Source organism: Leptonychotes weddellii, chromosome 7 (assembly GCF_054177405.1).
Source record: "Leptonychotes weddellii isolate Sample4059 chromosome 7, ASM5417740v2, whole genome shotgun sequence".
Classification (NCBI taxonomy): domain Eukaryota; kingdom Metazoa; phylum Chordata; class Mammalia; order Carnivora; family Phocidae; genus Leptonychotes; species Leptonychotes weddellii.
The window spans coordinates 125,696,992-125,718,102 of NC_138375.1; the positions used below are offsets into that span (position 1 = coordinate 125,696,992).

At 39.0% G+C, this 21,111-nt stretch overlaps 1 protein-coding gene across 2 annotated transcripts in view; it reads right to left on the minus strand.

The window, feature by feature from the left end:
• The window catches only part of LOC115937794 (protein FAM170A), a 130,313-nt gene extending 110,421 nt beyond the window's left edge, over positions 1 to 19,892 (minus strand). For both annotated transcript variants that reach the window (XM_081827196.1, XM_081827199.1), the window contains exon 1: positions 19,490 to 19,892. The gene's annotated coding sequence lies outside the window, so the exon portion shown is untranslated. The remainder of the gene's footprint in view (positions 1 to 19,489) is intronic.
• Between the last annotated feature and the right edge of the window lie 1,219 nt (positions 19,893 to 21,111).

A 21,111-nucleotide genomic window follows, 5' to 3' on the forward strand; every position in this document is an offset into this window, starting at 1 on the left:
AACAAAGAATCCAATCAAGAAATGGGCAGAAGACATGAACAGACATTTTTCCAAAGAAGACATCCAAATGGCCAACAGACACATGAAAAAGTGCTCAACATCGCTCGGCATCAGGGAAATCCAAAGCAAAACCTCAGTGAGATACCATCTCACAGCAGTCAAATGGCTAAAATTAACTAGTCAGGAAATGACAGATGTTGGCGGGGATGCAGAGAAAGGGGACCCTCCTACACTGTTGGTGGGAATGAAAGCTGGTGCAGCCACTCTGGAAAACAGTATGGAGGTTCCTCAAAAAGTTGAAAATAGAGTTACCATATGATCCAGGAATTGCACTACTGGGTATTTACCCCAAAGATACAAATGTAGGGATCCAAAGGGGTACATGCACCCCGATATTTATAGCAGCAATGTCCACAATAGCCAGAGCCTGGATGTCCATCAACAGATGAATGGATAAAGAAGATGTGGTATATATATACAATGGAATATTATGCAGCCATCAAAGGGAATGAGATCTTGCCATTTGCAACAACGTGGATGGACTGGAGAGTGTTATGCTGAGCGAAATAAGTCAATCAGAGAAAGACATGTATCATACGACCTCATTGATATGAGAAATTCTTAATCTCAGGAAACAAACTGAGGGTTGCTGGAGTAGGGGGTGGGGTGGGAGGGATGGGGTGGCCGGGTGATAGACACTGGGGAGGGTATGTGCTATGGTGAGCACTGTGAATTGTGCAAGACTGTTGAATCGCAGATCTGTACCTCTGAAAGAAAGAATGCAATATATGTTAAGAAAAAAAAAAAAGAAGAAGAAGATAGCAGGAGGGGAATAATGAAGGGGGGGAAATTGGAGGGGGAGACGAACCATGAGAGACGATGGACTCTGAAAAACAAACAGGGTTCTAGAGGGGAGGGCGGTGGGAGGATGGGTTAGTCTGGTGATGGATATTAAGGAGGGCACGTTCTGCATGGAGCACTGGGTGTTATATGCAAACAATGAACAATGGAACACTACATCAAAAACTAATGATGTAATGTATGGTGATTAACATAACAATAAAGTTAAAAAATGCCTTTTATTTTATTTAAATATGTTTATTATTATCCTTAACGGCTAGTTTAATATTAGCAGAATTGATGATTCTAGGAAAAAAGTAAAATTAATTTACATTAAAAGTAAAATAATGAAGAGTCTAAAGATATGGAAACAGAAAAGGAACTCATAAAAAAAAAAACCTTTAAGAAGACTCCAGTTACAAAGTGTATTTAAAATTATCCATTCTGAAAACCCAACTGTCAAAATATAATTAGACTATAGTTTATTTGTGGAAACAGAATTAATTGACTCTAAGAATAAACTTCAGATTTTCTTTTTGTATATAATTATACATTTTCAGAAGATTAATGACAAATCTGTGGAGGCAGGTGATGTTGCTAGGTGTTTTCTTTGCAATGTAGACTACGACTGAATCATTTCAATAAAACGTCAGTTACAAGGGCAAGGATGAGTTACCTAAAAAGTACTGTATAGCCACCATTTTAGAAGTTCACATATATCAATGATATTTAATTATAATAAGCATCACAATAGTCTCAAAATGCTCACGAAAAAGTCATCTGAGAGAAAGTTACTCAAGGTAATACAGCAAGTGAGCAAGAGAGGCGGCACCCAAACGCATTTCTGTCTGAGGTTCGAAGGAACTAGAACGTAGGCATACACATGGGCTTTAAAATCAGACACAGGACATGAAATTTATACAATTAAAATTTCACTGAATCCTAAATTACTACTATTCTGTACCCTAATCTTCATTCCCAGCTCTATTTCTAGACTTTTTTGGGTCAATCTCTAACCCCACGCAAACTGAATGAAGCTTCAAATTTCTTCCTGAGAAAAGTGATAGTTAATATATTTAACAATTTCCAGGGCCTCATGGCTACCCAGTCAGAACATACATCAGGTACAAGAAACCAGACCCTGTGAACAGACACCTGGTGGATGAATTCAGTACTGCTCCAAGGCATTTTCGTCCTGGCTTTTCCTATTTCCTCCACGCATATTTCCCATGACAGCCACTCTGTTTACTTACCAGGCTGAACGTAATCTCCATTTACATACACACTGGGGACAGGGAATGCCAAGAAGGATTGGCAGCTTTAAAATAACACCTTAAAAGATTAAAAAAAAAAAAAAAAAAGGATAGATGAGGGGCGCCTGGCTGGCTCAGTCAGTAGAGCATGCGAATTTTGACTTCCGCGTTGTGAGTTCGGGCCCCACGTTGAGTACAGAGATGACTTAAAGAAATAAGAAAGATGGTTTTCTTGATATGCACCTCCAATTTAGAAAATTAACAAATACATACTTAATTGAAAAACTAAGATAAAAAGAGAATGATTTAACTAAAAATATCTTAGATTGGACTCAACTAAAAATATCTAAGTAGAACTATACTTGGTAAAGACAAATATGTTTATTTTCCATATAGGTTTAAATGACCAAAGTTAGCATACTAAGAAAGACAAAACATCTACCCACTTCAAAGTAAATACTAAAATCAGAGGTGAAGCTTCCAGAAGATAAGACATCTGCATAACACATTACATAATACATTACTTGGGGTAAATGTATTGTGGTTTTTATACCCAGAATATACGAACTGAAATGTTGTTAGTCTGAACTGCAGTCTACGCACTATGCCAGGTATTCTTCATGTGCTACTTATATTTTTCTCTTAGTAACCCTATGTTAAGGTTATTACTAGTCCCCATTTTACAGCTGAAGAAACTGAAGTCCAGAGAGTCCAAATAACTTCCCTAGGGATTAAGTGGCACATACACGGCATGCTTTTTCTTTATATTCTTCATTGCAGGGAGAAATGTTCCTAGACAGGAACTACTGTTCGTATCCCAAGGGAGTGGGGGAAAAGAACAATTACTACTGGAAGATGTAACTGCAGATAGATCTAATTTCTGACGGTTTCATCTGGCTAAAACAATGAGTCCCCAAAAGAATAAGCACAGAAACATCTTCACCTACAAATAAACTTTATGTTAAACTACTTATTCAATAATTGAACCATTCTCTTTAGGATCCAAAGCTTTCCCTCTTCCTCATCGCAACATGTTACTGAAATTGATGGCACTAAAATCACTGGATTCCAAAAGCTGAAAAACTGAATGACGTGTCATTATAAAATGACATATTTATATGCTGAAAGAGGGCTGAAGAGAGCTGTATGCATGTGCTTCTGGGAACTGTGTTATCTATGGGAAATCCCGCATTTTGCAGTACGTGGTCAACGAAATACACATCCCTCCAGAGCAAAATAGGCCACTTCCAAAGATAAGATTATTCCATCTTTATCCCTTTCCTCTCTTTGGATTTTTTTTTTTTTTTTTTAGGTTACAGAACTCCAGTAATTAAAAATATTATCAGCTTCATGGGCAAAATCTCTGAGCCAGAACTTTCTTTGGGTTCATCCTCTCTGAGCCCAAAATCTCACGAATCCAATGGCCTTTAGAGAATGTTATACTTGAAATGCTTCTGGTGTGTTCTGGAGAGTAACGTCGTTTCCAAGCTGTACTGATAAAAGGTTGGGCATTAAGAAGGAAGGCAGCCTACCGTAACTGTTCTGTAACTGGCATACATGCAGCATGTCCTTGCTTTCAAGCTTTAAAACGCTTTAAAGCCAAGTAAAACACTAAGCCTACTTCCCACTTGCATCTGTTGCATAGCCAAACTACTGGTCTTTTAGCCTTCTTAGAGCAGATCACCTACTGTAAACTGAAATATGAGGAGAGTGTTTTTCAGTCTCCATTTAACTGTCATTCTTTGAAATATTTTCTGTTGCCTACCCAATTTCCTTCTACCCTGCCGAATGCTGGGTGACAGAGCCAGATGCTGGCTGAGTCAATGAGTGACCTTGCTGGACTGTCAGGATCAATATGAGGAGCAGAGTGGAAATCTGAGAGCAAAGAATGGAGCTTCACCTGCTGGGCAGGGCCTATTCAAAAGGACCAGAGAATAACAGTCATAAATCCCAGAGCCAAGAACTTAGTGATGGGGAGAACAAATGAAAATAAAAGAAGTCGAGGAACAGCTTAGATTGGTTCTGTGCAATTTCACCAGGAAAAAAAATGGCTGGACTTATCAACTCCCCTTTTGGGATTCTCAGGGGATTTCAACTCAAGTAAAGGGTCCGGTTTGGTTGAACAACCCCTTCCCTGGCATGTGTTCCAGAGCTTTCTTTCCTGCCTCTCCCTGGAAGGAATGTGAGGTATGTGAAGAGCTCTCAGAATTACCATGGCTGCCGTCAAGGCCTTTCTTTCCAGTATTGACACTGCTTTTGGTGCAGATGGGGCCCAACATGTTCCCCACTATGGATTCTGGTTGCTGTCATGGGCTACTGGAAATGGATTAAGTGGTGTGGAAACATGAAACCATGAGCATTCCAACAGAGATGTTAAAGAATGGGCAAGAAGATGCAAGAGCCAGTAGAGGGTACCAGCAATTTGGTCTGGTTTATGTGAAACACTCATTTTTTCTACTGATGGAGCAGGTCATATAATATAGAAGTAAACAGTCTACAGAGCCTGGATCTTATATGAGTTGAAAGGCTTTAAGTTTCTCCAAAGCATCCTGATGCTTTCAATCTATGACAGGGTAAAAGCCAAAAATCCAATGTCAACTATACAGAATTTCCAAATCATACTTCCACTCTTCTCTCCCTTTACACACCCTTGATTTAGAGATGAGGGTTCAGTAGATGACTGACATGACTAAGCCAAGCCTCGGCCCATTTACTCACAAGTTGACAATAATGGACCCCACTCCTGGGGTTGTGATTACAACTTACAGGTAGTGGCTACATAATCATTAAAATTATCACCAATTTTAAGAATTGTGGGGTAGGCTGGTTTCTATTAATGGAACTGGAAATACTGGGGGTAGCGAAAAAAAGGCTCATGGAAGCCATTTGCTAACCGAGGGTATGATCTGAAAGCCAGAGGGATTTCAGCTTTTTAAGGAGACTCTCATCTCTTGAAGTACCGAATGTGCTGAAAATCAGACCAAGATATTAAAAAGTCACAACAGAATTGCAGAGGGGATGGGTGCCTGGAGGGTGGCTCAATTGTTAAGTGTCTGCCTTCGGCTCAGGTCATGATCCCAGGGTCCTGGGATCGAGCCCCACATCAGGCTCCCTGCTCGGCAGGAAGCCTGCTTCTCCCTCTCCTGCTCCCTCTGCTTGTGTTCCCTCTGTCGCTGTGTCTCTCTCTGTCAAATAAAAAATAAGTAAATAAAATCTTAAAAAAAAAAAAAATTGCAGAGGGTACTGAAAGCATCATTTCAATTCAGTCATTTGTCAAATTCAGATCCTTGATAGGAAAAGGAGAAAACTAAGTAATCTAAAATGGGATTGTTAGATGAGCATGAAAATCTTGAATCCTCAAATTCTCTGACTCTTATGCCTTAGTAGGAGTAGCCTCATTTCATTCCCTGATCAACATGTTCCTGACTGGAAATCATGAAATGGCTTCAGATGAAGCTGAAGCCTCTGATGACAATATTTGTTTTCTTCTAGATCTGCCCCAGCTCTCCTCATTGCCCCTAGGCAAATAATGTCATGTCTTTGCATAGCTGAAGTGGTAAAATAAAGCCCCTTCTCCGGGAAAAAAATAGCTTACATGCCAAAGAAATCTGAATACTTGACTAAGTCATATAGGCAGGAACCAAGGGGAATACACATATGAGAGGATCGTACAGAGTTGGACCGGAGCGTGAAGCAGAATATCAGATCAGACAAGGAAGGATCTATCTTGAGTCCACTCACTCACAAACTCATAGTGTCTGACAACATCTGGGGCAAGTCCTATCTGCTGCTCTGACTCCTTGAAGCTGTATACAACGCTGACCTACCAGAAACGAGCAGAGATGCTAGATTCTCCCGGTACAGATGTGAGAAAGGCGTCAGCAGACAGATGTGGCAATGGAAGGCTAAGATATGGTGTAAATCTGGAGGAGATAATCTCTCTGATTTGATCTTTACACATCTGAGAGAGAGACACAACAATACCCTAGATTAGACTACACATCGCTTGACAGTAGAACCTGTTTTAATTCACTCATACTTCTTGATCCTTACAGGATATCACAAACATTTCTTGATTGAGCAAATAAAGGAATAGGCTTTACTGTGGGGATTCAAGCAGCACAATATACATATATAAATCAAGTATCTGACACATACAAGGTGTTCACTACATCAAAGATTTCCCTTCTCCACATGCTTTCTTTTAAATCTGCTTCGTAGGGCGCCTGGGTGGCTCAGTCGTTGGGCGTCTGCCTTCGGCTCAGGTCATGGTCCCGGGGTCCTGGAATCGAGCCCCACACGGGGCTCCCTGCTCCGCGGGAAGCCTGCTTATCCCTCTCCCACTCCCCCTGCTTGTGTTCCCTCTCTCGCTATGTCTCTCTCTGTCAAATAAATAAATAAAATCTTTAAAAAAAAAATAAATAAATAAATAAATCTGCTTCGTATCTCTCCATTCCACTCTGCAAAGAGAATCACATGTTCTTCCCTCTTTAGGACAGTTATTATCTTCTGCCATGTCTATTAGAAGGGCCTTTTATCTGTTAATCCCTGTCTGTTCCTCCACCATTATCCACAGAGCTGGCTGTTACAATTTGTTTCTCAGTCTAAGGGCTAATCATGCTAGCACTTGCTTTCCACCTACTTGAGGACAAGCCAAAAATTCTTTCCCCTAGAAAACAATGTCTTTTACTAGTATGGCAGAAACTGTATGGGCTAAGACTTAGCAAATGCTTAGGGAATGGCTGCTAATGAGCATTTATTAAATTTAATCTCTTAAACTCATTCCTTTGTCTGCAGAAGTTGTATACAAATACTTAACGTAGAGAAACTGCAAGAGTGAAGACTAGAAGAGATAAAATGTATGGGCACCAGATGAGCTTTAAGTACTCATGTACTGTTCTCTCTGTTATCTCCTGCCATCTGCCCTTCAACTCAAGGTGGGAATCACCCCAAGTATTTCATTTTGAGAAACTGAGTTAATGCTGAGACCATCCAAACCAATTCCAAGTTAGTGTCAATAAAGTAACTGCTTCTAGGTGTTGTCCCCACTGCCTTTCTTTTAGACTGTCCCAAACCCCTTCTTCTCCCAGAAAATTCTTCCATTTCATCTGAGCTCACTCCCCAGATGCTCTGTGTGAAAGCAGTATCTTCCCTTCCCGATTCTAGAAAATGTGCTGCTTAACTTCACTGTAATACTGATCCTGCTGTAACTGCCCTGTACCATTGCCATCTGTCCCTAGACTCTGTGCTCTTGGGGGCAGATACCACTGAGTCCTTCCCGATCCCTCCCAAACCTAAGCAGATTCTGGTGACCACACTCGCGCCCGATAAACAAATGGCTGCAACTGAGCGAATGAAGGAAAAAGTCCAGATTTCATCAGTTAAAAAAAAAAGTTTTAAATACTTAATGACAAAGATCTATCTGGGTAAAACCTCTGTGTAAAACATCAAGTATTCTCTATAAAATAATCAAAAGAAACTAATACCATGAAATAGGAGAGCATCGTATTACAAGTTACGGTAAATAAACTGCTTAGGTTCTCCAGACGCTAATGAAAGGTTCCCCCAAAACCTTGTGAAAAATCCAGCATTCTATAAAAGTGAAGGAGGGGCGCCTGGGTGGCTCAGTCGGTTAAGCGGCTGCCTTCGGCTCAGGTCATGATCCTGGAGTCCCTGGATCGAGTCCCGCATCGGGCTCCCTGCTCGGCAGGGAGTCTGCTTCTCCCTCTGACCCTCCCCCCTCTCATGCTCTCTGTCTCATTCTCTCTCTCAAATAAATAAATAAAATCTTTAAAAAAAAAAAAAAAAAAAAAAAAAGTGAAGGAAAGAGTAAATGGCAAACATGAAGAAAACAATAGTAGATGAAGCTTTAAAATGGTTTATTTTAAAATATTTATGTTTGCCACTTTCTAACATGAGAGTTACTGTCTCTTGCTTTATCAGTGTATGTTCGCATTTTGGTTAACAGGTCCCCTGTGAAAGGAGCTAAGAGGAGAAGCAGGAGTTGAAGACTGGGAGTTACTGTCTATACTGAGTCCCAGTCCAGAAGGAGGAAGGTGGAAAAAGAAGAAGAAAAAGAACAAGTATCAACTGAAATGATCTACATCATTATCCCATGAAGTTTTTGCTGCCACTTGCTCAGCAAGCTTTTGTGGAGTCGGACAGTTGTGAAGAGACACGCTTCATTTGGCAGGTGGAATAAATTCAGTGCCTGAGTTATTATGTGGGACCGTCAATATGAAGAAAGTTGATGGTAAAAGGCACTTTGGGGATTCAGTGAGATGTGCGCTTATTAAAAATTATACAAAGGATCCTGACACAGGGAAAGTCAGTGGGCCTCTTCAGATCCATGCATGATAAAGAACGTCCGAGATGTAAAGAAAAATTTAGCTCAAAGTAAAGGAAGCAGATTCCAAGTGACTGAAATGTTACCCATTTAACAAAATATACAAATAGAGCCTTTAAGGCTCTTAAATGGTTAATTCCTACAAGTCTGGGCACTTTGATAGACTAGAGGTGGCTGTTTGCACAGCACCTCCGGGAAATAGACTTAATGCAGTATTTTAAGTAATAATAAGAACAGTAGCATAAGAAGATGAAATATCCTAAACTTGCTTTCCAGAGTCTCACAGCGGAGGCAAAAAAAGGGGGGGAGGGGGAATTAAACACAAAAATACACACAGGAACTGTATGTTTTCCTTTCTGATCCTTCTCAATTCCAGGAGCAATAACTGGGTTGGTACCATGATTAAAACCTACGGACAAAAGTAGATCAGTGTACTCTCCTGTCTTTCAAATAATGATAAAATTGTGATTTTCATTAGAACTATCTGAGCATATTATACAGGCTGCACTTTGATATTTGTCATCATTTTAGGAAACACTGCTGACATGATGTGGGTGCTGACCTCTGCTCTGCAAACCACCTCAGCTCTCAGATTCTCCTTATATATGGGGTCTTACATTATTTTCTGATCTAAGTAAACCAACGAAAGAACAAAAGCCTTTGTTTTTTGTTTTATTTCCACTGAACTCTACATTAAAAACATGCATAGAAATCTCTACGGCAACAAGGTCCTTTCCTGATTGACATTCAAGGATCGACGCTCTCCATAAATCCACTGCTCAATAAATCCATCCGTAACAGACATTTACATCCCTTCCCCTTTACTTCTGGTGGGAACTAATTTCAATCATTGTCTTCAGATTCTAAGCCTTTTAGAGAAGGTACATAATTTTTTTTTTTTTTTGCCTCCTTAAAGCTGTTAAGACCTCCATCTGCAGCTTCACACACAATAAATAATTTAGATCATCATTTGAAGTCTGTTTGTAATGGTAATAAGCCTTGAGGCATGTCTCCTGAAATGCAATCTAATCTGAAGCAGATGAATTGAGCTCTAGAATGTACACTGTGTACCTGCCCATTGTGAAGATACAAACTGAATTACCCGGGGCTATTTAAATTATTTTTAGAAAAGCATTATCACTAAAAGTAAAAATGACAAACCACTCCATTTTAAAGAGAGAAGACCTCCTATGACCTTTACCTATTTGGGCTTGTGTAAGGAGCCTGGTGTTCTACACATCAGTGATACGATGAGGGATAATATGCCTATCTGCTACAGAATCCATAACCACGGGTAACCATCGACACTCACTGAAGTGTGTGCTGGAACCCCTAAGACATTGTTGGTTCCCTTAAAGAACTGTGGATATACAAAATCCTGAAGCAAACCCAGTACGCCATCAATCTCTGCACAAACTTATATTTAAACTGGAATGCTGGATCGCTGAGAAAATTGGGCTCCACAGGCTATGCCCAGGACGGTTAACTGTCATAGATTCCTTCCTTCCCACTCCACCCCAATCTAGAGCAGGGCTACCTACTACCTATAAGCCTTTTGGGTCTTCCATTCTCTCATAATGATATTTAAATAAGAGAATTGGTTCCCACGAGTTCCCTAAGAAAATACACAGGCTTCTGACCCAAGTATAAAGGATTTTTGGGAGATATACCCAAGTTCACGAAGAATTATAGGGTACCAATGATTCCATGGTGTCTCATAACATATCCTTCCTTCCCTGAGCCTGCCAAACTGAGGAACTATAGATTCCAATCGGAATCAAGTCATGTATTTCCATGCAGAGCACTTCGTGTGTACAGACCTAAGTAGAATAAGGGAAGAAAATCTTTTGGCAGTTTCTCTATTAAGGTATTGAGCTGTGCTTCTGAAAGTGTAGAAGGCATTGTGATTCTTCACTATTTAAAGTAAGAGGACAATTTCTACTGCAGGCATTAAAAGTTTCCAAACCTGCAGTCTTCAGATCACTGCTAGATTGGTTTACTTGTCTCAATCTTTTGCATAAACGTAAAGTGGGTAAGTTCCCATTTTCTCCTTTCAACCTTGCTTTTGGATCCTACTGAAATATACTACCCATCCTCCATGGAATTCTGAGCCCAGCTTGCTAGTTAACGTTAGGTTAAAAAAAAAAAAAAAAAAGTGTAATCTGTTTAAAACTTCTAATCTCATATCCAAGGAAAAACTCTACAACATTCATGGTCCTTTTTCCAGATGCTTGCTTTTCTAGGTGGTTGAGAACAGGAAGGATGAGAAAGGGTGGAAGTCTCTCTACTTGGTTTCAGACTACTGCTCTTAGGAGGCCATTGGTCTTAGGACATGTCCTCTGTACAGCCAGCACTCAAATACAAGCTCCTCATGGGAAGCACGGTGGGCTGCCCTGAAATGCACTAGGAGATGGCAGACCGACAAAATTTCCTGACATGGGCTATGTGGATCCAGCTTAAACTCTCCCATTTGTGGCTGGTCACATATAGCCCCTCTCCACTGGGGTTGTTTCTCCAGTGAGCAGTCCACTTGGGTGGGATCCTGGCACCAGGACTCATCTGAGCTGTTTCCTTCCATCTGCTGCCTGGGGAAACTAAGCGTGAATCACAACCAATCCCTCTGCCATCTCCCTCCATTCTCTGTCCTCGCTCCCCTTGGAACTGGGCCAGATCTAAGCATACTCTCAAAGAGAAATCACATCCTAACTTCCCCTTCTTTCAGAAGTCCCCAAATGTTTAGAACCAGTTTTCCAAGTATTCTGTTTTCCCAATCGGCTTCAAGGAAAGCAAAGAACCATCTGCCCTTCTATGGATTGGAGAAAAAAATCTCTCAGCAATAATCCTCTCCAGGGCACAGACTCACAAATCTTTCCCTAAGTCCTTTTCCCTGAAATCAAGCCCCCTCCTCCTCCTAAATACACTCACGGAAGTGGTGGGGTCACAGGAGCACCCATCTACTGCTCATTCAGAACATACACAGAAGTCTTTACACCCAGTTTCTAACTGCTGTGACCTCTTTAGAGTGAAGGAAGACTTATTTGCACATTTGGGTCCTGGTCGCCAATTCTAGGCATGTGGAAGAGCCCCCAAAAGCCTGTTACCTGGTCTGAGGAAGAAAGACATTTCCACCCTCCCCCATGGCCACACCTCATAATTAACCTCCCCAGTGGTAAGATTAGTTCTATCTGCACTCATCTTAGTGGCAGAGCATATAGAACAATTCCCAGTCTGATTTTAAATTAAAATTTTGTATCAACGAAGGGACTGCATACACTGTTCTGTTCCACTTAATTAAAACTACATTAACTGGGTTTCCAGATTATTAAAAATCTCTGTGCTCTATCCCTCTGAGAGCAATAGCCACAGGGTCATCATGACACAGAACACTGAGCTGGGGTCTATAGAACATGCAGTAAATCTTGGCATTAAGGCTTTGCCTACGAAGCTGGTCATTTTATTTTTTTAAAACCTGCAAATTACAAAGATCTACATGAAACTGGTTGGACTAACCCCTCTTCCCTGCTAAAACATAGGAAAGAATTGGGTTTTAGGCACCATTCTTCTCAGATGGCTCGAACAGAGCCATTCAATGATTACGTTGTGGCACTTTATAATAAAAGCAATTGTAGGTCTTCAGAACGAATCAAAATGGTCCTTAGCACAACAGTCAGATGTTTTTTCATCAATAAGTAGAATAAAAGCTATAAAAAGAAAAAGTATTTTTATTTTTCAAGCAATATGATATTGTGCTGTATTTTAAAAAAAGAAAAATACATAGATATTACAAAGATATTTTGAAAGAGGACTGATAGATCGTACTGATAGAAACCGGAAGTAGAGCCTTCACGTGTGGACATTCCTCCCACTCCTGGGAGCCCAGTCACCCGTCTCCACTTCTTCCCTGCACACTGACACACTTTTTTTTTTAAGATGTATATTGCATAAGGATGTCAAAGTTAAGGGCACCGTTTATATATAGCACAATCACATAACTGTACTGACTCACAGGCATCAGTGCATAGACAGGTGCAAAGATTCTGAATCTCCCCAATGAAGCCTAGAGCTAGGAGGATCCTGCCTACACATCCAGGACCTGCACGTGCAGCCACGCACACACTCCAACAGAGAATGTGCACACACTCGTCCACACACCTGCACATGGGAGTAAGTCCTGCCCCTACCATACCCTTTGTGAATTCTCAAGTGGCTCTTCTCTCCCAAACCTGAAATGTGTGTCCTCACCGTGGGGAGATGACAGGGAATGTGCACAGCCAGCTGTGGAGAGCAAGTACTTTGTAGAAGCTTTGTCTGATCTTTAAAGGTCCAATGCATCTGCTCTAACCATGGATTTAAAAAGGGCTTTTATATATGAGATGATCTTTCACATAAACTAAATATTATCAGGTAAACCCTTGAGCTCATTTCCTCAACCTAGTAAGTGAGCCACAGTACGTATTCATTCAGATTTTGCAACAGCATACAAGCTTTTTTCTTTCTTTCCTTTTCCTTTTATTTATTTTTATTTATTTTTTTTGAGTTAGATGGGAAGTACCTCTGTGTAAGTGTTGCAATGATACTTTACGCAGAGACTTAGCAAAGTTTATGCTTCAGGAAGCCTGGTCTGCAGGATACTAGAAAAGGAAGTGTTCCAGATTCCTTCAGGAAATGGGGATGCATACGGTTTTCTGAAGAAGGAGATCTGGGATACCAAAGATGAGGATCAGAGAATTTAAGGGGAGCCAGCAAAAACAGACTCATGGAGACTGGAGTGATACTGTAGAGATGTTTGCACACACCCCCAGGGCCTGCACTGTCAGGGTCCCTTCCGCCACACCTGACCCTTTTTGAAGCACATGGGACTGAGTTAGGTCCCAAACTGGCAATCCCCTCCTTTTGTATAGCTCTGGGAGGCAGATGTGACTGTTCACTTACAAACAACAAAACCTACTTCAAACATCTTTCTGAGTTAGGGGTGTGTGTTCTCTCTGGGGGAGGCTAAGAAAAAGGTAGCATCTCTCTCTGGTCAGCTGGCCACAGCCCTCCCCCCGTGGGCTGGGGGACACTGTCTGTCCTCCTCACATGCATTCCCTGGTGAATACACCACAGAGGCTGACAAATCCCCAAGCAAGAGAGACCACAGGCCAGGTGTCTCTGTCTTCCTCTCACAGCTCATCCAAAGACAGAACCAGTCCCAACACAGGGAGCCTCCAGAGAATTAACAAATACATTGCTGAGAGAAGATTCGAAAAAGGTTATGTGTTCCCTTTAAGTTGCTAACTACAGTAAATAAACCAGCTAGGCTATGCCATTTAGCACATAGCAAGTCTGACAGAGAAGAACAATATTCTCACTGCCTCTTCCATCTCTCTATCTGCTGGGTCTTTCCCCAGCACACACAAAATTCACGTTTCTCCACTCTGGGATTCCTGGCTGTGTTTCTCTATCTAGTTCTATTTTTCTTGCACTATTGTTTCTTCCATGTTTCCTGAAATGGTTGTCCATATTCCCTATTTCTGTTTCTCTCAAGCTCTCTTCATTCATTTGAAAGCCCCCTACAATCTGGCACTTTCCCTTTCCCTTGTCACTCTGCGATTTAGGTCATCATGGACATCCATATTATCCAATCCAATGAATATTTTGGGAATTTTATTTTTGTAATTGGTCTACTATCAAAATTCTCTAAGGCCTTAGTTTCCCAGATATTTTTCTACCTTTCTGAATATTTGGTGCCAATATCTTCTGAGTTTTCTACATTCACACTGGGATCCCAGAATGAGGCCATTGGTCTGTGTTCTTTGCACCATGATTTTATCCAGGTTTAGGGTTTTCACTACACCACCATGTGCTGATAAATCTTCTAAGCCCTAATACACACATTCCACCACTGCTGGACTCATCTATGTGGGATGTCCTAAAAAAAAAAAAATCACACATCAGCCTGTCCACATTCATATTTATCATCTTTTGGCCAAAATCTTCCTTTGTTTTCTATTTACGTATAGTCTCTGGTTTAGTCCTTAATCCTCAGTGCTGCCCATAAACACTTTAAATGAATGAATGAATCAGAGTCAGTAATGGCTTCTCTAAATTGATTGTATGAACTGAAGTATTTTACATGTTCACCCAAAAGCATCAAGTGATTTGAGTGTACAGACATAACTCCAAAAATTCAAAATATAAAAACGCTAACAGGGCTCCTTCCATGAAGACCTTCATGGCTCTTCCTGTTCCTCTACCACCCTGTCTCTCTCAGTCTATACACAGCTAGGAAAATAAAAATGACAGTCTGTGTGTCCTACTGTATTACTTCATATATAAAAAGTGTAGAACCGACCACACTATAACATGGTTGGTTACGAATGTATCTTTCTTACTATCATTTGAGCTTCCTGGGTGCAAAGACTGTACTTATTTAGTTTTATTTTATCTGTGCCTGACATAGCTGGCCCTTGTATTTTTGGGCAAATAATAAAATCCATTAGACTTACTTTACAATGTATAATTTTCCTCTTAAATTTTTAGGTAAGATTTTATTAGACGATGAAATAGTTGCTTTTAAACATCTTTTTTTTAGAGATGGGGGAGGGGCAGAGGGAGAGGGACGGAGAATCCTAAGCAGGCTCCACGTCCAGCATGGAGCCCTACGTGGGGTTCCATTTCATGACCCTGAAATCATGACCTGAGCCAAAATCAAGAGTCTGACACTTGACCAACTGAGCCACCCAAGCACCTGCTTTTAAACATCTTTTAATTAGTATGTTCTAAGCCACCTACTCTACTTAAAAGAAAGGGCAGGTGAATCGTAACATCACCTGTTTGAAGGCAACCCCATGACTGATGAATGGTAGGCTCTTACATAGTGAAATAAACTTAGCGCTATTCAATTTCAGACACGAGGATACAAATATCAACCATGTGGAGAGCTTTTTCAATTGCACACCAGAGACTCTGATAGACAATTCCAGGCACTTTCCCTTTCAGAACCCTCCAGAGTCAGGAAGTGACATCTACCTCTCAGGTGAGCTAGAATCAAAATACATCAGAAGGGTGATAAAGGTGAGAATCCCAAAAGAATATTATTTTCTCCATCTGTAAGAAATATGTAAATATTAATTATTTCATAGGACTATTCCAAGAATGAATGGTCACCCAAAATAAATTATCAAACCTACTATCATTATCATTATCTTAATCCCTAAACCAGCTCTGTGCCAGGGTAATGCCAACATTTTCTGAAATGGATCAGATTATCCTTGCTCAGTCTACTGTAATCATTTCAGATGTCAGGCCTTAAGAAGACCCCTGCCTAGATGATTTCTATTTTTAAGTCACCCAAAGAAAATGAAGTTACTTACACAGCAATCTAAAAACTTAGTCAGCAACCCATCATTCTTGTGGCTAAGATACCAAACTGGCAAATAATCTATTCAGTGATGTGGCTCAAATGGTTTCATAGTCCGAAACGTTTTATTTATATAAAATTTCTGGCTCATTTATTGTGGTCAATAATCTGAAAATTGTTTTCTGAATGGCCAGTAACTTCATATGATATTGTTAAAAGGGACAGCAAAAATGCACTTTAGGAGAAAGTACACACAAATTATCTGTTATACAGAGAAAATTAAAGAAAAGTCAATAATTTGGTGAATAAAGCTAAATTCCATTACAAAAATATAGCTGTCACACTACTAAAAAAATATTTATGCCTCCAGAATCCACCAGCCAAGAGGGTGATTATTCACTGATAGAATTTTATTTTTTAATACTTCCTCCCCAGAATAGACATAGATCAAATTCCCTTGAATTTAAAAAGTAAAAGCCATTTTTTCATAAAATAGTACCTCAAAAGAAAAGCACACATGAGTTTATAAGCATTCCCCTGGCATCCAGTAAGAACGTATCTCACATCTTCACATATCTCTGTACCACTGAGTAGCTGAGCCACTGACTTTTACTGTTATAGGCTCCACAAAACAAAGACATAAAAAGCCATTATTTGCTACAACCCAAATGAAAAATACCCCACCTATATTTAGATAATCTCAATTCCATTTATGAAAAGAAAAAAGTTTTATGGCTTAAAAAATTAAACATATTTGATTATTGAAGCCTCATGACAGTAAGAGTTTCTGAACAAAATAATTCAGTGCTATCTGGTAATATGGGCATAATACAATCTTCTGGGTATTAGATAAAGCCAGAAGCTGTGGATCCTGATTTCGGCAGTGTGAGTCACCAGGCAAATGTGGTGCAAGCTAGCTCTACCTTAGCTTTCCTCATACATATTAAGGAGCCCATGACTACACCGTAACTCAATATTCACCAAATGTATTACAGAGCTGAGGCTGCCAGATTTTCATTTCCTACTGTCTAGACAACCAGTCTAAACACTGTATTATGAAGCCTCCACAGAGTATAATTCCCCAAAGATTTCTTAAAGCTCCTGGTGGTGTTAACTATGCCAGACACTCCCATTCTATTGCCTTTCTATGGTACTGTTTGTGTCCAGAAAGACAGAATATAGGATTCCTTGGGAGGAAAAAAAAGAAAGACTCGGTCATTCTTTAACTTGTAAAATCAATAAAGCCTTAACGACCAAGCACCCACTCCCAGCCTACAAGCCTCCTGATGGCTTTTAAACTGTGTTCAGCAGTCAGGCTGCAAGGTTTTCAGAAGAGAAAACACTGATTTTCATGAAATACAGAGCGCACAAAATATTTCATGAGAGAGAAACTCCTGGAATTAAAATGAACATTTTTTTAATAGATTATTACATACTCTTCAATGTACTGACATGGCTAAACAAAATGTTTTATAAAAAAATAAAATAACCTTGTCTTCAGTTTTAACACCAAAGTGAGGAGTTACATACTCTTAAACCAAAACTAGAAGAAATGGGTGAAACCTGAGCATAACCAAAGGATGACAGTCAGCCAAATTCAGGGAGGGCTTCCAAAAACGGGTTTAAAATTCGAATATAACTTAACAGCCAGGTGCAAAAACCAACATGGGATCAAAAGTCAGAGAAAGAAAGTGGTCAGAAAGAATCCAGGCAGTTAGTCAAAAAAAAAAACAAAAACAAACACTCAGAGCTCAGTAAGTGTGCAGTAAGACACTGAAATATGTGAACAACAGACTGACATCAGGAGAACTTCTAAAACTACTAGGGCAGGTTATATGTAAATTAATAGTTTGTGTAGGCCTTCCTACAAAACTGTGATCATACATGGGCAGTAATCTATTTTTTTTTCTAAATCCTTATTATAAAACCTACAGTTCCTGAAACATAGTATGTTCACAAGAAGTTTGTGGAAGATACTGAATGAGAGGAGGGAAAAACGGCAGATATAATCACAAAATGACTGATATCTGACTCGGCTCTCTTGATAAGATCTAGAGCTTCTGAGTAAACTTTAGGCTACACCCTAAAAAGAGGAGATAGGTAGGAGTGCATGGCAGAAATGAAACAGAAATCCATCAACTTACAGTACGTAGATCCTGATAGGAGTTTTTCCATGTAAAAAGCACAGGTTGCTGGGCTTATGGGACATACAGTACACCAGCTCTTTAAAGCATTCCACAGGCTGGCTCCCTACACATCGATCACATCAACAATCACAAAATATTTTCTAGTTTTCAGTACTTATGTCTCTAGGGTATGCATTTTTTGTTAAACTCATCCCAAAATATTTCATGTTGTAGGATGCTATTGTAAATGTGATTATTTTGTTCATTTTATTTTTTTAGTTGTTTATTGCCCACGTATAGAAATACAACTTAATATTTCATTCACTTAAATGTGTTAAGACTTGTTTTGTGGCCCAGAGTATGGTCTATCTTGGTGCATGTTTCATGCCTGCTTGAAAAGCATTTATGTTCTGCTGTTGAGTGGAGTGCTTTACATATATCAACTAAGTCAGGTTGGTTCATGACAGTGTCATTCAAATATTCTTTTCTCCCTAATAACTTATAGATTACTTTTCTATCATTTTCTAGGATGAGGATGTTGAATCTAACTGTAATTGTTCATTTGTCTATGTTTCTTTTCACTTCTGTCAATAGATGTTTCATGTATTTTGAAACACCTATTTTTAGGTTGTTACATATATGTAGGATTTTTAGGTTTTGATAAATTGACTCATCACTATGACATGTCTCTATCTCTGCTAATACCCCTTGTCATGAAATTTACTATGATAATAACAGAGCAAGTCCAGGTTAAGTTTAATGTTCACATGGTGACTCTCCATCTTTTCAACTCATCTCTGTATTTATATTTATGTTAATTTTTTCAAAGTATATAGTTATATCTAGACTTATTTACTCTTACGTTTGCTGCCTTAAAACTGGAGAGTTTATACTATTTATATTTATAATATTTATTAATATGGTTGGTTTAAATCTACAATCTTGCTATTTTCTAAATTTTATATTTGTTCTCTCTTCCTTATTTTTCTCTTTTTTTGCCTTTTGGATTACTTGAGTGTTAGTATCTCATTTAATGTCTGCTTTTGGTTTATTACCTATACTTCTTTTAATTTTTTAATAGTTTCTCTAGGGTTTACAATAGGTACTTTTCACTTTTCATGGTTGGAGGTAAAGAATATGATCATTATCTTGACTATGGTGATAGTTTCATGGTGTATGTGTCAAAAGTTATCAAACTTATTTAAAATAGCTTAAAATGTTTGATTCATTGCATGTCAATTACATGTCACTAAATCTGTCTTTAAAAAAAAAAAAAAGAGGAGAAAGAACATTAGGGTAATTGGCACTAGTATTTTAATAAGGTTTTAAGTCCACTGCATAGTAAAAAGTGTGGTACGAGACAAAATCCTGCCCAGTATAATAATGTATACCAAGTAATATTCTTCAGTTTTTCTTCTGTCTGGGAAATTGGAACATATTGTTTGTTAAAATCCAAGACAACTCTTGAAACATCTAAAGTCATTTCTGAAGTCCCTCTAGCTATCTTACCCACAGAGGTAATTTGGAAGAAAAAGAAAATGACCAAAATTTCATAATTTAAAAGAGCCAAAAAAAATCAAACCTTCAGCTGTGAGTATTCCATTCCAAAATGTGCTCTTATCTACATTAGATTCATCTGTTCCATTTTGTTCTCTTATATTTCCTCAATTTTGCTTCTCAAGATAGGTTGGCAATTTTTTTTTTCCTGTAAAGGGCGATAGAGTAAATATTTTAGGGTTTGCAGATTACATTCAATCTCTGTCTCCTATCTTTCTTTGTTTTTCTTTTTTATAATGCCTTCAAAATGTGAAAACAATTCTTACCTGGAGGGCTGAACATAAGCCACAGGCCACAGTCTGCAAACCCCCGCTTTAAAATAAATTGCTTCTGACATCATTTGAGACCTTATCAATTGCTGTGGACCACAAGCACTCCAATGGCAGAGACACAGTAACTGGGTATGTAGTATACATTCAACATGTTTCCTTCTTATATTTCACCTCAGTATGTATGAGGAGAATATTCAAAACTTTATGCATCTATTCAGTTGGCACAGAGTGAGAATTGACATGTTAACATTTTAACGGCTTTCTTGAATTCTAGGCTTGGCTAGTAAGTATTTTAAGTTAACGGAAACCTTGAAAAACTTTGAACTAAGCTAAGTAAATCAACTGTTTTGTACTTGCAAAAATACTTTAAACTAAATGGAAATATTTAATCCGTATAGCTTTCTCCTAAGTTAAAAATTCATTATTTCCCAAATAAAAGCCAATATAAATGTTATACAATAATGCGTCTTTTTTTTATTTTTTGGAAACTACATGATTTCTTAAATTTGCATTAAAGGCATATTTGGAAAGGTGAGCAAAAATATATACAATTATTTCCATAAAGCACATATTCTTAAAACTGTGTATCATTTTGTTTGAGAGAATGTTTCAGCATTATTATTCACATTTTCATCAGATGTTTATTGAGCATCTAACTTTTCTACTTAGAATACACAATGGAAAACAAGATAATCATGGTCCTTACCAGGATGGAGTCTATTGCCTATGAGATTGAAAGGTGATAAAAAGGAAATAGACAAAATAATTACAAACTATTCAAAGTGAAGAAAGTAAACAGAACAACTTGGGGTAGACAGAACAGCCTCCAATATGAAAGTGTTTAGCGAGGAGCTAAAGGTCGAAGAAAATGCAAAATTTTGGAGGCAAGTAGGCCAAGAACCCCATGGCTGAGGACAGCCAGTGAAAAGATATTATATGGAAGTAGTCTAATGTGTTAAGGATTTATCAACAAGTCAGTTGTGTGAGGTGGTGAACATGAGCCAGTGGCGTGAAATAAGGCTGAGGAGATGGTTGGGAATAAGACTCATACTGCTACTTGGAGAAAAGACTGGAGGAGAAAATAGTAGAAGCAGAAATACCAGTAAAGAATCAATACGGCCCCTTCCCCCAAGAAAAGATACTCCTCAGCTGAGAAATGATAGTGGTTTAGAATAGATTGGTGGCAGAGGGATGAAAAAGGGTGAATGGACATGGAGATGTAGATTAAAAGGAAGGCTAAATACCACGGTTAATTTACACATCTGTAGGAATGATCCAACAGAAAGAGGAAAAGTAATGAGGCAAAAACAAGAAGAAATAAAGATTCAAAGCCCGTTAGAACTTAAACTACACTGTTTTATGAGTATGTGTTTTT